The sequence below is a fragment of the Ambystoma mexicanum genome, chromosome 14 (genome assembly GCF_040938575.1).
Source record: "Ambystoma mexicanum isolate Mex_15411 chromosome 14, UKY_AmexF1_1, whole genome shotgun sequence".
Taxonomy (NCBI): Eukaryota; Metazoa; Chordata; class Amphibia; order Caudata; family Ambystomatidae; genus Ambystoma; species Ambystoma mexicanum.
Window position 1 is genome coordinate 631,819,776 of NC_090940.1, and position 12,790 is coordinate 631,832,565.

A 12,790-nucleotide genomic window follows, 5' to 3' on the forward strand; every position below is an offset into this window, starting at 1 on the left:
CCCTTCTCCTGTGCAATGGCATGAGATTTCAGGGGCACTGCCCATCTTGCCTAATGCCCTTCTCCTGTGCAATGGCATGAGATTTCAGGGCACTGCCCATCTTGCCTAATGCCCTTCTGATGTGCAGTGGGATGAGATTTCAGGGGCACTGCCCATCTTGCCTAATGCCCTTCTCCTGTGCAATGGCATGAGATGTCAGGGGCACAGGCCATCTTGCCTAATGCCCTTCTCCTGTGCAATGGCATGAAATTTCAGGGGCACAGGCTCTCTTGCCTAATGCCCTTCTCCTGTGCAATGGCACGAGATTTCAGGGGCACTGCCCATCTTGCCTAATGCCCTTCTCCTGTGCAATGGCATGAGATTTCAGTGGCACTGCCCATCTTGCCCAATGCCCTTCTCCTGTGCAATGGCATGAGATTTCAGGGCACAGCCTCTCTTGCCTAATGCCCTTCTCCTGTGCAATGGCATGAGTTTTCAGGGGCACTGCCCATCTTGCCTCATGCCCTTCTCCTGTGCAATGGCATGAGATTTCAGGGGCACTGCCCATCTTGCTTAATGCCCTTCTCCTGTGCAATGGCATGAGATTTCAGGGGCACTGCCTATCTTGCCTAATGCCCTTCTCCTGTGCAATGGCATGATATTCCAGGGGCACTGCCCATCTTGCCTCATGCCCTTCTCCTGTGCAATGGCATGAGATTTCAGGGGCACCGCCCATCTTGCCTAATGCCCTTCTGATGTGCAATGGCATGAGATTTCAGGGGCACTGCCCATCTTGCCCAATGCCCTTCTGATGTGCAATGGCATGAGATTTCAGGGGCACTGCCTATCTTGCCTAATGCCCTTCTCCTGTGCAATGGCATGAGATTTCAGGGGCACTGCCCATCTTGCCTAATGCCCTTCTCCTGTGCAATGGCATGAGATTTCAGGGGCACTGCCCATCTTGCCTAATGCCCTTCTGATGTGCAATGGCATGAGATTTCAGGGGCACTGCCCATCTTGCCTAATGCCCTTTTCCTGTGCAATGGCATGAGATTTCAGGGGTACAGCCTATCTCGCCTAATGCCCTTCTCCTTGCAATGGCAAGAGATTTCAGGGGCACAGCCTATCTCGCCTAATGCCCTTCTCCTGTGCAATGGCATGAGATTTCAGGGGCACAGCCTATCTCGCCAAATGCCCTTCTCCTGTGCAATGGCACGAGATTTCAGGGGCACAGCCTATCTCGCCTAATGCCCTTCTCCTGTGCAATGACACGAGATTTCAGGGGCACAGCCTATCTCGCCTAATGCCCTTCTCCTGTGCAATGGCATGAGATTTCAGGGGCACTGCCCATCTTGCCTATTGCCATTCTCCTGTGCAATGGCATGGGATTTCAGGGGCACTGCCCATCCTGCCTAATGCCCTTCTCCTGTGCAATGGCATGAGATTTCAGGGGCACTGCCCATCTTGCCTTATGCCCTTCTCCTGTGCAATGGCATGAGATCTCAGGGGCACTGCCCATCTTGCCTTATGCCCTTCTCCTGTGCAATGGCATGAGATCTCAGGGGCACTGCCCATCTTGCCTTATGCCCTTCTCCTGTGCAATGGCATGAGATTTCAGGGGCACTGCCCATCTTGCCTTATGCCCTTCTTCTGTGCAATGGCATGAGATTTCAGGGGCACTGCCCATCTTGCCTAATGCCCTTCTCCTGTGCAATGGCACGAGATTTCAGGGGCACTGCCCATCTCGCCTAATGCCCTTCTCCTGTGCAATGGCACGAGATGTCAGGGGCACTGCCCATCTCGCCTAATGCCCTTCTTCTGTGCAAAGGCATGAGATTTCAGGGGCACAGGCTCTCTTGCCTAATGCCCTTCTCCTGTGCAATGGCACGAGATTTCAGGGGCATTGCCCATCTTGCCTAATGCCCTTCTCCTGTGCAATGGCATGAGATTTCAGGGGCACTGCCCATCTTGCCTAATGCCCTTCTCCTGTGCAATGGCATGAGATGTCAGGGGGACTGCCCATCTTGCCTAATGCCCTTCTCCTGTGCAATGGCATGAGATTTCAGGGGCACATGCTCTCTTGCCTAATGCCCTTCTCCTGTGCAATGGAATGAGATTTCAGGGGCACAGCCTATCTCGCCTAATGCCCTTCTTCTGTGCAATGGCATGAGATTTCAGTGGCACTGCCCATCTTGCCTAATGCCCTTCTCCTGTGCAATGGCATGAGATTTCAATGGCACAGCCCATCTTGCCTAATGCCCTTCTCCTGTGCAATGGCATGAGATTTCAGGGGCACTGCCCATCTTGCCTAATGCCCTTCTCCTGTGCAATGGCATGAGATGTCAGGGGCACTGCCCATCTTGCCTAATGCCCTTCTCCTGTGCAATGGCATGAGATTTCAGGGGCACAGGCTCTTGCCTAATGCCCTTCTCCTGTGCAATGGCACGAGATTTCAGGGGCACTGCCTATCTTGCCTAATGCCTTTCTCCTGTGCAATGGCATGAGATTTCAGGGGCACTGCCCATCTTGCCTAATGCCCTTCTCCTGTGCAATGGCATGAGATTTCAGTGGCGCTGCCCATCTTGCCTAATGCCCTTCTCCTGTGAAATGGCATGAGATTTCAGGGGCACTGCCCATCTTGCCTAATGCCCTTCTCCTGTGCAATGGCATGAGATTTCAGTGGCATAGCCCATCTTGCCTAATGCCCTTCTCCTGTGCAATGGCATGAGATTTCAGGGGCACTGCCCATCTTGCCTAATGCCCTTCTCCTGTGCAATGGCATGAGATGTCAGGGGCACTGCCCATCTTGCCTAATGCCCTTCTCCTGTGCAATGGCATGAGATTTCAGGGGCACAGGCTCTCTTGCCTAATGCCCTTCTCCTGTGTAATGGCACGATATTTCAGGGGCACTGCCTATCTTGCCTAATGCCTTTCTCCTGTGCAATGGCACGAGATTTCAGGGGCACTGCCCATCTTGCCTAATGCCCTTCTCCTGTGCAATGGCATGAGATTTCAGGGGCACTGCCCATCTTGCCTAATGCCCTTCTCCTGTGCAATGGCATGAGATTTCAGGGGCACTGCCCATCTTGCCTTATGCCCTTCTACTGTGCAATGGCATGAGATTTCAGGGGCACTGCCCATCTTGCCTAATACCCTTCTCCTGTGCAATGGCATGAGATTTCAGGGGCACTGCCCATCTTGCCTTATGCCCTTCTACTGTGCAATGGCATGAGATTTCAGGGGCACAGCCTATCATGCCTAATGCCCTTCTTCTTTGCAATGGCATGAGATTTCAGGGGCACATCCTATCTTGCCTAATGCCCTTCTCCTGTGTAATGGCATGAGATTTCAGTGGCACAGCCCATCTTGCCTAATGCCCTTCTCCTGTGCAATGGCATGAGATTTCAGGGGCACAGGCTCTCTTGCCTAATGCCCTTCTCCTGTGCAATGGCACGAGATTTCAGGGGCACTGCCCATCTTGCCTAATGCCCTTCTCCTGTGCAATGGCATGAGATTTCAGGGGCACAGGCTCTCTTGCCTAATGCCCTTCTCCTGTGCAATGGCACGAGATGTCAGGGGCACTGCCCATCTTGCCTAATGCCCTTCTCCTGTGCAATGGCATGAGATTTCAGGGGCACAGGCTCTCTTGCCTAATGCCCTTCTCCTGTGCAATGGCACGAGATTTCAGGGGCACTGCCCATCTTGCCTAATGCCCTTCTCCTGTGCAATGGCATGAGATTTCAGTGGCACTGCCTATCTTGCCTAATGCCCTTCTCCTGTGCAATGGCATGAGATTTCAGTGGCACTGCCTATCTTGCCTAATGCCTTTCTCCTGTGCAATGGCACGAGATTTCAGGGGCACAGCCTATCTTGCCCAATGCCCTTCTCCTGTGCAATGGCATGATATTTCAGGGGCACTGCCCATCTTGCCTAATGCCCTTCTCCTGTGCAATGGCATGAGATTTCAGTGGCACTGCCTATCTTGCCTAATGCCCTACTCCTGTGCAATGGCATGAGATGTCAGGGGCACTGCCCATCTTGCCTAATGCCCTTCTCCTGTGCAGTGGCATGAGATTTCAGGGGCACTGCCCATCTTGCCTAATGCCCTTCTCCTGTGCAGTGGCATGAGATTTCAGGGCCTGCCCATCTTGCCTAATGCCCTTCTGATGTGCAGTGGGATGAGATTTCAGGGGCACTGCCCATCTTGCCTAATGCCCTTCTCCTGTGCAATGGCATGAGATGTCAGGGGCACAGGCCATCTTGCCTAATGCCCTTCTCCTGTGCAATGGCATGAGATTTCAGTGGCACTGCCCATCTTGCCCAATGCCCTTCTCCTGTGCAATGGCATGAGATTTCAGGGGCACAGCCTCTGTTGCCTAATGCCCTTCTCCTATGCAATGGCATGAGTTTTCAGGGGCACTGCCCATCTTGCCTCATGCCCTTCTCCTGTGCAATGGCATGAGATTTCAGGGGCACTGCCCATCTTGCTTAATGCCCTTCTCCTGTGCAATGGCATGAGATTTCAGGGGCACTGCCCATCTTGCTTAATGCCCTTCTCCTGTGCAATGGCATGAGATTTCAGGGGCACTGCCCATCTTGCCTAATGCCCTTCTCCTGTGCAATGGCACGAGATTTCAGGGGCAGTGCCCATCTCGCCTAATGCCCTTCTCCTGTGCAATGGCATGAGATGTCAGGGGCACTGCCCATCTCGCCTAATGCCCTTCTCCTGTGCAATGGCACGAGATGTCAGGGGCACTGCCCATCTCACCTAATGCCCTTCTTCTGTGCAATGGCATGAGATTTCAGGGGCACAGGCTCTCTTGCCTAATGCCCTTCTCCTGTGCAATGGCACGAGATTTCAGGGGCACTGCCCATCTTGCCTAATGCCTTTCTCCTGTGCAATGGCACGATATTTCAGGGGCACTGCCCATCTTGCCTAATGCCCTTCTCCTGTGCAATGGCATGAGATTTCAGGGGCACTGTCCATCTTGCCTAATGCCCTTCTCCTGTGCAATGGCATGCGATTTCAGTGGCACTGCCCATCTTGCCTCATGCCCTTCTCCTGTGCAATGGCATGAGATTTCAGGGGCACCGCCCATCTTGCCTAATGCCCTTCTGATGTGCAATGGCATGAGATTTCAGGGGCACTGCCCATCTTGCCTAATGCCCTTCTCCTGTGCAATGGCATGCGATTTCAGTGGCACTGCCCATCTTGCCTCATGCCCTTCTCCTGTGCAATGGCATGAGATTTCAGGGGCACCGCCCATCTTGCCTAATGCCCTTCTCCTGTGCAATGGCATGAGATGTCAGGGGCACTGCCCATCTTGCCTAATGCCCTTTTACTGTGCAATGGCATGAGATGTCAGGGGCACAGGCTCTCTTGCCTAATGCCCTTCTCCTGTGCAATGGCATGAGATGTCAGGGGCACTGCCCATCTTGCCTAATGCCCTTCTCCTGTGCAATGGCATGAGATTTCAGGGGCACTGCCCATCTTGCCTAATGCCCTTCTCCTGTGCAATGGCATGAGATTTCAGGGGCACTGCCCATCTTGCCTAATGCCCTTCTCCTTTGCAATGGCATGAGATTTCAGGGGCACTGCCCATCTTGCCTCATGCCCTTCTCCTGTGCAATGGCATGAGATGTCAGGGGCACTGCCCATCTTGCCTAATGCCCTTCTCCTGTGCAATGGCATGTGATTTCAGGGGCACAGGCTCTCTTGCCTAATGCCCTTCTCCTGTGCAATGGCACGAGATTTCAGGGGCACTGCCTATCTTGCCTAATGCCTTTCTCCTGTGCAATGGCACGAGATTTCAGGGGCACTGCCCATCTTGCCTAATACCCTTCTCCTGTGCAATGGCATGAGATTTCAGGGGCACAGCCTATCTCGCCTAATGCCCTTCTTCTGTGCAATGGCATGAGATTTCAGTGGCACTGCCCATCTTGCCTAATGCCCTTCTCCTGTGCAATGGCATGAGATTTCAGGGGCACTGCCCATCTTGCCTAATGCCCTTCTCCTGTGCAATGGCATGAGATTTCAGGGGCACTGCCCATCTTGCCTAATGCCCTTCTCCTGTGCAATGGCATGAGATTTCAGGGGCACTGCCCATCTTCCCTAATGCCCTTCTCCTGTGCAATGGCATGAGATTTCAGGGGCACGGCCTATCTTGCCTAATGCCCTTCTCCTGAGCAATGGCATGAGATCTCAGGGGCACTGCCCATCTTGCCTTATGCCCTTCTACTGTGCAATGGCATGAGATTTCAGGGGCACAGCCTATCTTGCCTAATGCCCTTCTCCTGTGCAATGGCATGAGATTTCAGGGGCACAGGCTCTCTTGCCTCATGCCCTTCTCCTGTGCAATGGCATGAGATTTCAGGGGCACTGCCCATCTTGCCTAATGCCCTTCTGATGTGCAATGGCATGAGATTTCAGGGGCACTGCCCATCTTGCCTAATGCCCTTCTGATGTGCAATGGCATGAGATTTCAGGGGCACTGCCTATCTTGCCTAATGCCCTTCTCCTGTGCAATGGCATGAGATTTCAGGGGCACTGCCCATCTTGCCTAATGCCCTTCTCCTGTGCAATGGCATGAGATTTCAGGGGCACTGCCCATCTTGCCTAATGCCCTTCTGATGTGCAATGGCATGAGATTTCAGGGGCACTGCCCATCTTGCCTAATGCCCTTTTCCTGTGCAATGGCATGAGATTTCAGGGGCACAGCCTATCTCGCCTAATGCCCTTCTCCTTGCAATGGCAAGAGATTTCAGGGGCACAGCCTATCTCGCCTAATGCCCTTCTCCTGTGCAATGGCATGAGATTTCAGGGGCACAGCCTATCTCGCCTAATGCCCTTCTCCTGTGCAATGGCACGAGATTTCAGGGGCACAGCCTATCTCGCCTAATGCCCTTCTCCTGTGCAATGACACGAGATTTCAGGGGCACAGCCTATCTCGCCTAATGCCCTTCTCCTGTGCAATGGCATGAGATTTCAGGGGCACTGCCCATCTCGCCTATTGCCATTCTCCTGTGCAATGGCATGGGATTTCAGGGGCACAGCCCATCCTGCCTAATGCCCTTCTCCTGTGCAATGGCATGAGATTTCAGGGGCACTGCCCATCTTGCCTTATGCCCTTCTCCTGTGCAATGGCATGAGATTTCAGGGGCACTGCCCATCTTGCCTAATGCCCTTCTCCTGTGCAATGGCACGAGATTTCAGGGGCAGTGCCCATCTCGCCTAATGCCCTTCTCCTGTGCAATGGCATGAGATGTCAGGGGCACTGCCCATCTCGCCTAATGCCCTTCTCCTGTGCAATGGCACGAGATGTCAGGGGCACTGCCCATCTCACCTAATGCCCTTCTTCTGTGCAATGGCATGAGATTTCAGGGGCACAGGCTCTCTTGCCTAATGCCCTTCTCCTGTGCAATGGCACGAGATTTCAGGGGCACTGCCCATCTTGCCTAATGCCTTTCTCCTGTGCAATGGCACGATATTTCAGGGGCACTGCCCATCTTGCCTAATGCCCTTCTCCTGTGCAATGGCATGAGATTTCAGGGGCACTGTCCATCTTGCCTAATGCCCTTCTCCTGTGCAATGGCATGCGATTTCAGTGGCACTGCCCATCTTGCCTCATGCCCTTCTCCTGTGCAATGGCATGAGATTTCAGGGGCACCGCCCATCTTGCCTAATGCCCTTCTGATGTGCAATGGCATGAGATTTCAGGGGCACTGCCCATGTTGCCTAATGCCCTTCTCCTGTGCAATGGCATGCGATTTCAGTGGCACTGCCCATCTTGCCTCATGCCCTTCTCCTGTGCAATGGCATGAGATTTCAGGGGCACCGCCCATCTTGCCTAATGCCCTTCTCCTGTGCAATGGCATGAGATGTCAGGGGCACTGCCCATCTTGCCTAATGCCCTTTTACTGTGCAATGGCATGAGATGTCAGGGGCACAGGCTCTCTTGCCTAATGCCCTTCTCCTGTGCAATGGCATGAGATGTCAGGGGCACTGCCCATCTTGCCTAATGCCCTTCTCCTGTGCAATGGCATGAGATTTCAGGGGCACTGCCCATCTTGCCTAATGCCCTTCTCCTGTGCAATGGCATGAGATTTCAGGGGCACTGCCCATCTTGCCTAATGCCCTTCTCCTTTGCAATGGCATGAGATTTCAGGGGCACTGCCCATCTTGCCTCATGCCCTTCTCCTGTGCAATGGCATGAGATGTCAGGGGCACTGCCCATCTTGCCTAATGCCCTTCTCCTGTGCAATGGCATGTGATTTCAGGGGCACAGGCTCTCTTGCCTAATGCCCTTCTCCTGTGCAATGGCACGAGATTTCAGGGGCACTGCCTATCTTGCCTAATGCCTTTCTCCTGTGCAATGGCACGAGATTTCAGGGGCACTGCCCATCTTGCCTAATACCCTTCTCCTGTGCAATGGCATGAGATTTCAGGGGCACAGCCTATCTCGCCTAATGCCCTTCTTCTGTGCAATGGCATGAGATTTCAGTGGCACTGCCCATCTTGCCTAATGCCCTTCTCCTGTGCAATGGCATGAGATTTCAGGGGCACTGCCCATCTTGCCTAATGCCCTTCTCCTGTGCAATGGCATGAGATTTCAGGGGCACTGCCCATCTTGCCTAATGCCCTTCTCCTGTGCAATGGCATGAGATTTCAGGGGCACTGCCCATCTTCCCTAATGCCCTTCTCCTGTGCAATGGCATGAGATTTCAGGGGCACGGCCTATCTTGCCTAATGCCCTTCTCCTGAGCAATGGCATGAGATCTCAGGGGCACTGCCCATCTTGCCTTATGCCCTTCTACTGTGCAATGGCATGAGATTTCAGGGGCACAGCCTATCTTGCCTAATGCCCTTCTCCTGTGCAATGGCATGAGATTTCAGGGGCACAGGCTCTCTTGCCTCATGCCCTTCTCCTGTGCAATGGCATGAGATTTCAGGGGCACTGCCCATCTTGCCTAATGCCCTTCTGATGTGCAATGGCATGAGATTTCAGGGGCACTGCCCATCTTGCCTAATGCCCTTCTGATGTGCAATGGCATGAGATTTCAGGGGCACTGCCTATCTTGCCTAATGCCCTTCTCCTGTGCAATGGCATGAGATTTCAGGGGCACTGCCCATCTTGCCTAATGCCCTTCTCCTGTGCAATGGCATGAGATTTCAGGGGCACTGCCCATCTTGCCTAATGCCCTTCTGATGTGCAATGGCATGAGATTTCAGGGGCACTGCCCATCTTGCCTAATGCCCTTTTCCTGTGCAATGGCATGAGATTTCAGGGGCACAGCCTATCTCGCCTAATGCCCTTCTCCTTGCAATGGCAAGAGATTTCAGGGGCACAGCCTATCTCGCCTAATGCCCTTCTCCTGTGCAATGGCATGAGATTTCAGGGGCACAGCCTATCTCGCCTAATGCCCTTCTCCTGTGCAATGGCACGAGATTTCAGGGGCACAGCCTATCTCGCCTAATGCCCTTCTCCTGTGCAATGACACGAGATTTCAGGGGCACAGCCTATCTCGCCTAATGCCCTTCTCCTGTGCAATGGCATGAGATTTCAGGGGCACTGCCCATCTCGCCTATTGCCATTCTCCTGTGCAATGGCATGGGATTTCAGGGGCACAGCCCATCCTGCCTAATGCCCTTCTCCTGTGCAATGGCATGAGATTTCAGGGGCACTGCCCATCTTGCCTTATGCCCTTCTCCTGTGCAATGGCATGAGATCTCAGGGACACTGCCCATCTTGCCTTATGCCCTTCTCCTGTGCAATGGCATGAGATCTCAGGGGCACTGCCCATCTTGCCTTATGCCCTTCTCCTGTGCAATGGCATGAGATTTCAGGGGCACTGCCCATCTTGCCTTATGCCCTTCTCCTGTGCAATGGCACGAGATTTCAGGGGCACTGCCCATCTTGCCTAATGCCCTTCTCCTGTGCAATGGCACGAGATTTCAGGGGCACTGCCCATCTTGCCTAATGCCCTTCTCCTGTGCAATGGCATGAGATTTCAGGGGCACATGGTCTCTTGCCTAATGCCCTTCTCCTGTGCAATGGCATGAGATTTCAGGGGCACTGCCCATCTTGCCTAATGCCCTTCTCCTGTGCAATGGCATGAGATTTCAGTGGCACAGCCCATCTTGCCTAATGCCCTTCTCCTGTGCAATGGCATGAGATTTCAGGGGCACTGCCCATCTTGCCTAATGCCCTTCTCCTGTGCAATGGCATGAGATGTCAGGTGCACTGCCCATGTTGCCTAATGCCCTTCTCCTGTGCAATGGCATGAGATTTCAGGGGCACAGGCTCTCTTGCCTAATGCCCTTCTCCTGTGCAATGGCATGAGATTTCAGTGGCATAGCCCATCTTGCCCAATGCCCTTCTCCTGTGCAATGGCATGAGATTTCAGGGGCACTGCCCATCTTGCCTAATGCCCTTCTCCTGTGCAATGGCATGAGATGTCAGGGGCACTGCCCATCTTGCCTAATGCCCTTCTCCTGTGCAATGGCATGAGATGTCAGGGGCACTGCCCATCTTGCCTAATGCCCTTCTCCTGTGCAATGGCATGAGATTTCAGGGGCACTGCCCATCTTGCCTAATGCCCTTCTCCTGTGCAATGGCATGAGATTTCAGGGGCACTGCCCATCTTGCCTTATGCCCTTCTACTGTGCAATGGCATGAGATTTCAGGGGCACTGCCCATCTTGCCTAATACCCTTCTCCTGTGCACTGGCATGAGATTTCAGGGGCACTGCCCATCTTGCCTTATGCCCTTCTACTGTGCAATGGCATGAGATTTCAGGGGCACAGCCTATCATGCCTAATGCCCTTCTTCTTTGCAATGGCATGAGATTTCAGGGGCACATCCTATCTTGCCTAATGCCCTTCTCCTGTGCAATGGCACGAGATTTCAGGGGCACTGCCTATCTTGCCTAATGCCTTTCTCCTGTGCAATGGCACGAGATTTCAGGGGCACTGCCCATCTTGCCTAATGCCCTTCTCCTGTGCAATGGCATGAGATTTCAGGGGCACTGCCCATCTTGCCTAATGCCCTTCTCCTGTGCAATGGCATGAGATTTCAGGGGCACTGCCCATCTTGCCTTATGCCCATCTACTGTGCAATGGCATGAGATTTCAGGGGCACTGTCCATCTTGCCTAATACCCTTCTCCTGTGCAATGGCATGAGATTTCAGGGGCACTGCCCATCTTGCCTTATGCCCTTCTACTGTGCAATGGCATGAGATTTCAGGGGCACAGCCTATCATGCCTAATGCCCTTCTTCTTTGCAATGGCATGAGATTTCAGGGGCACATCCTATCTTGCCTAATGCCCTTCTCCTGTGTAATGGCATGAGATTTCAGTGGCACAGCCCATCTTGCCTAATGCCCTTCTCCTGTGCAATGGCATGAGATTTCAGGGGCACAGGCTCTCTTGCCTAATGCCCTTCTCCTGTGCAATGGCACGAGATTTCAGGGGCACTGCCCATCTTGCCTAATGCCCTTCTCCTGTGCAATGGCATGAGATTTCAGTGGCACTGCCTATCTTGCCTAATGCCCTTCTCCTGTGCAATGGCATGAGATTTCAGTGGCACTGCCTATCTTGCCTAATGCCTTTCTCCTGTGCAATGGCACGAGATTTCAGGGGCACAGCCTATCTTGCCTAATGCCCTTCCTGTGCAATGGCATGAGATTTCAGGGGCACTGCCCATCTTGCCTAATGCCCTTCTCCTGTGCAATGGCATGAGATTTCAGTGGCACTGCCTATCTTGCCTAATGCCCTACTCCTGTGCAATGGCATGAGATGTCAGGGGCACTGCCCATCTTGCCTAATGCCCTTCTCCTGTGCAGTGGCATGAGATTTCAGGGCACTGCCCATCTTGCCTAATGCCCTTCTGATGTGCAGTGGGATGAGATTTCAGGGGCACTGCCCATCTTGCCTAATGCCCTTCTGATGTGCAGTGGGATGAGATTTCAGGGCACTGCCCATCTTGCCTAATGCCCTTCTGATGTGCAGTGGGATGAGATTTCAGGGGCACTGCCCATCTTGCCTAATGCCCTTTTCCTGTGCAATGGCATGAGATTTCAGGGGCACTGCCCATCTTGCCTAATGCCCTTCTCCTGTGCAATGGCATGAGATTTCAGTGGCACTGCCTATCTTGCCTAATGCCCTACTCGTGTGCAATGGCATGAGATGTCAGGGGCACTGCCCATCTTGCCTAATGCCCTTCTCCTGTGCAGTGGCATGAGATTTCAGGGCACTGCCCATCTTGCCTAATGCCCTTCTGATGTGCAGTGGGATGAGATTTCAGGGGCACTGCCCATCTTGCCTAATGCCCTTCTGATGTGCAGTGGGATGAGATTTCAGGGCACTGCCCATCTTGCCTAATGCCCTTCTGATGTGCAATGGCACGAGATTTCAGGGGCACAGCCTATCTTGCCTAATGCCCTTCTCCTGTGCAATGGCATGAGATTTCAGGGGCACTGCCCATCTTGCCTAATGCCCTTCTCCTGTGCAATGGCATGAGATTTCAGTGGCACTGCCTATCTTGCCTAATGCCCTACTCCTGTGCAATGGCATGAGATGTCAGGGGCACTGCCCATCTTGCCTAATGCCCTTCTCCTGTGCAGTGGCATGGGATTTCAGGGCACTGCCCATCTTGCCTAATGCCCTTCTGATGTGCAGTGGGATGAGATTTCACGGGCACTGCCCATCTTGCCTAATGCCCTTCTCCTGTGCAGTGGCATGAGTTTCAGGGCACTGCCCATCTTGCCTAATGCCCTTCTGATGTGCAGTGGGATGAGATTTCAGGGGCACTG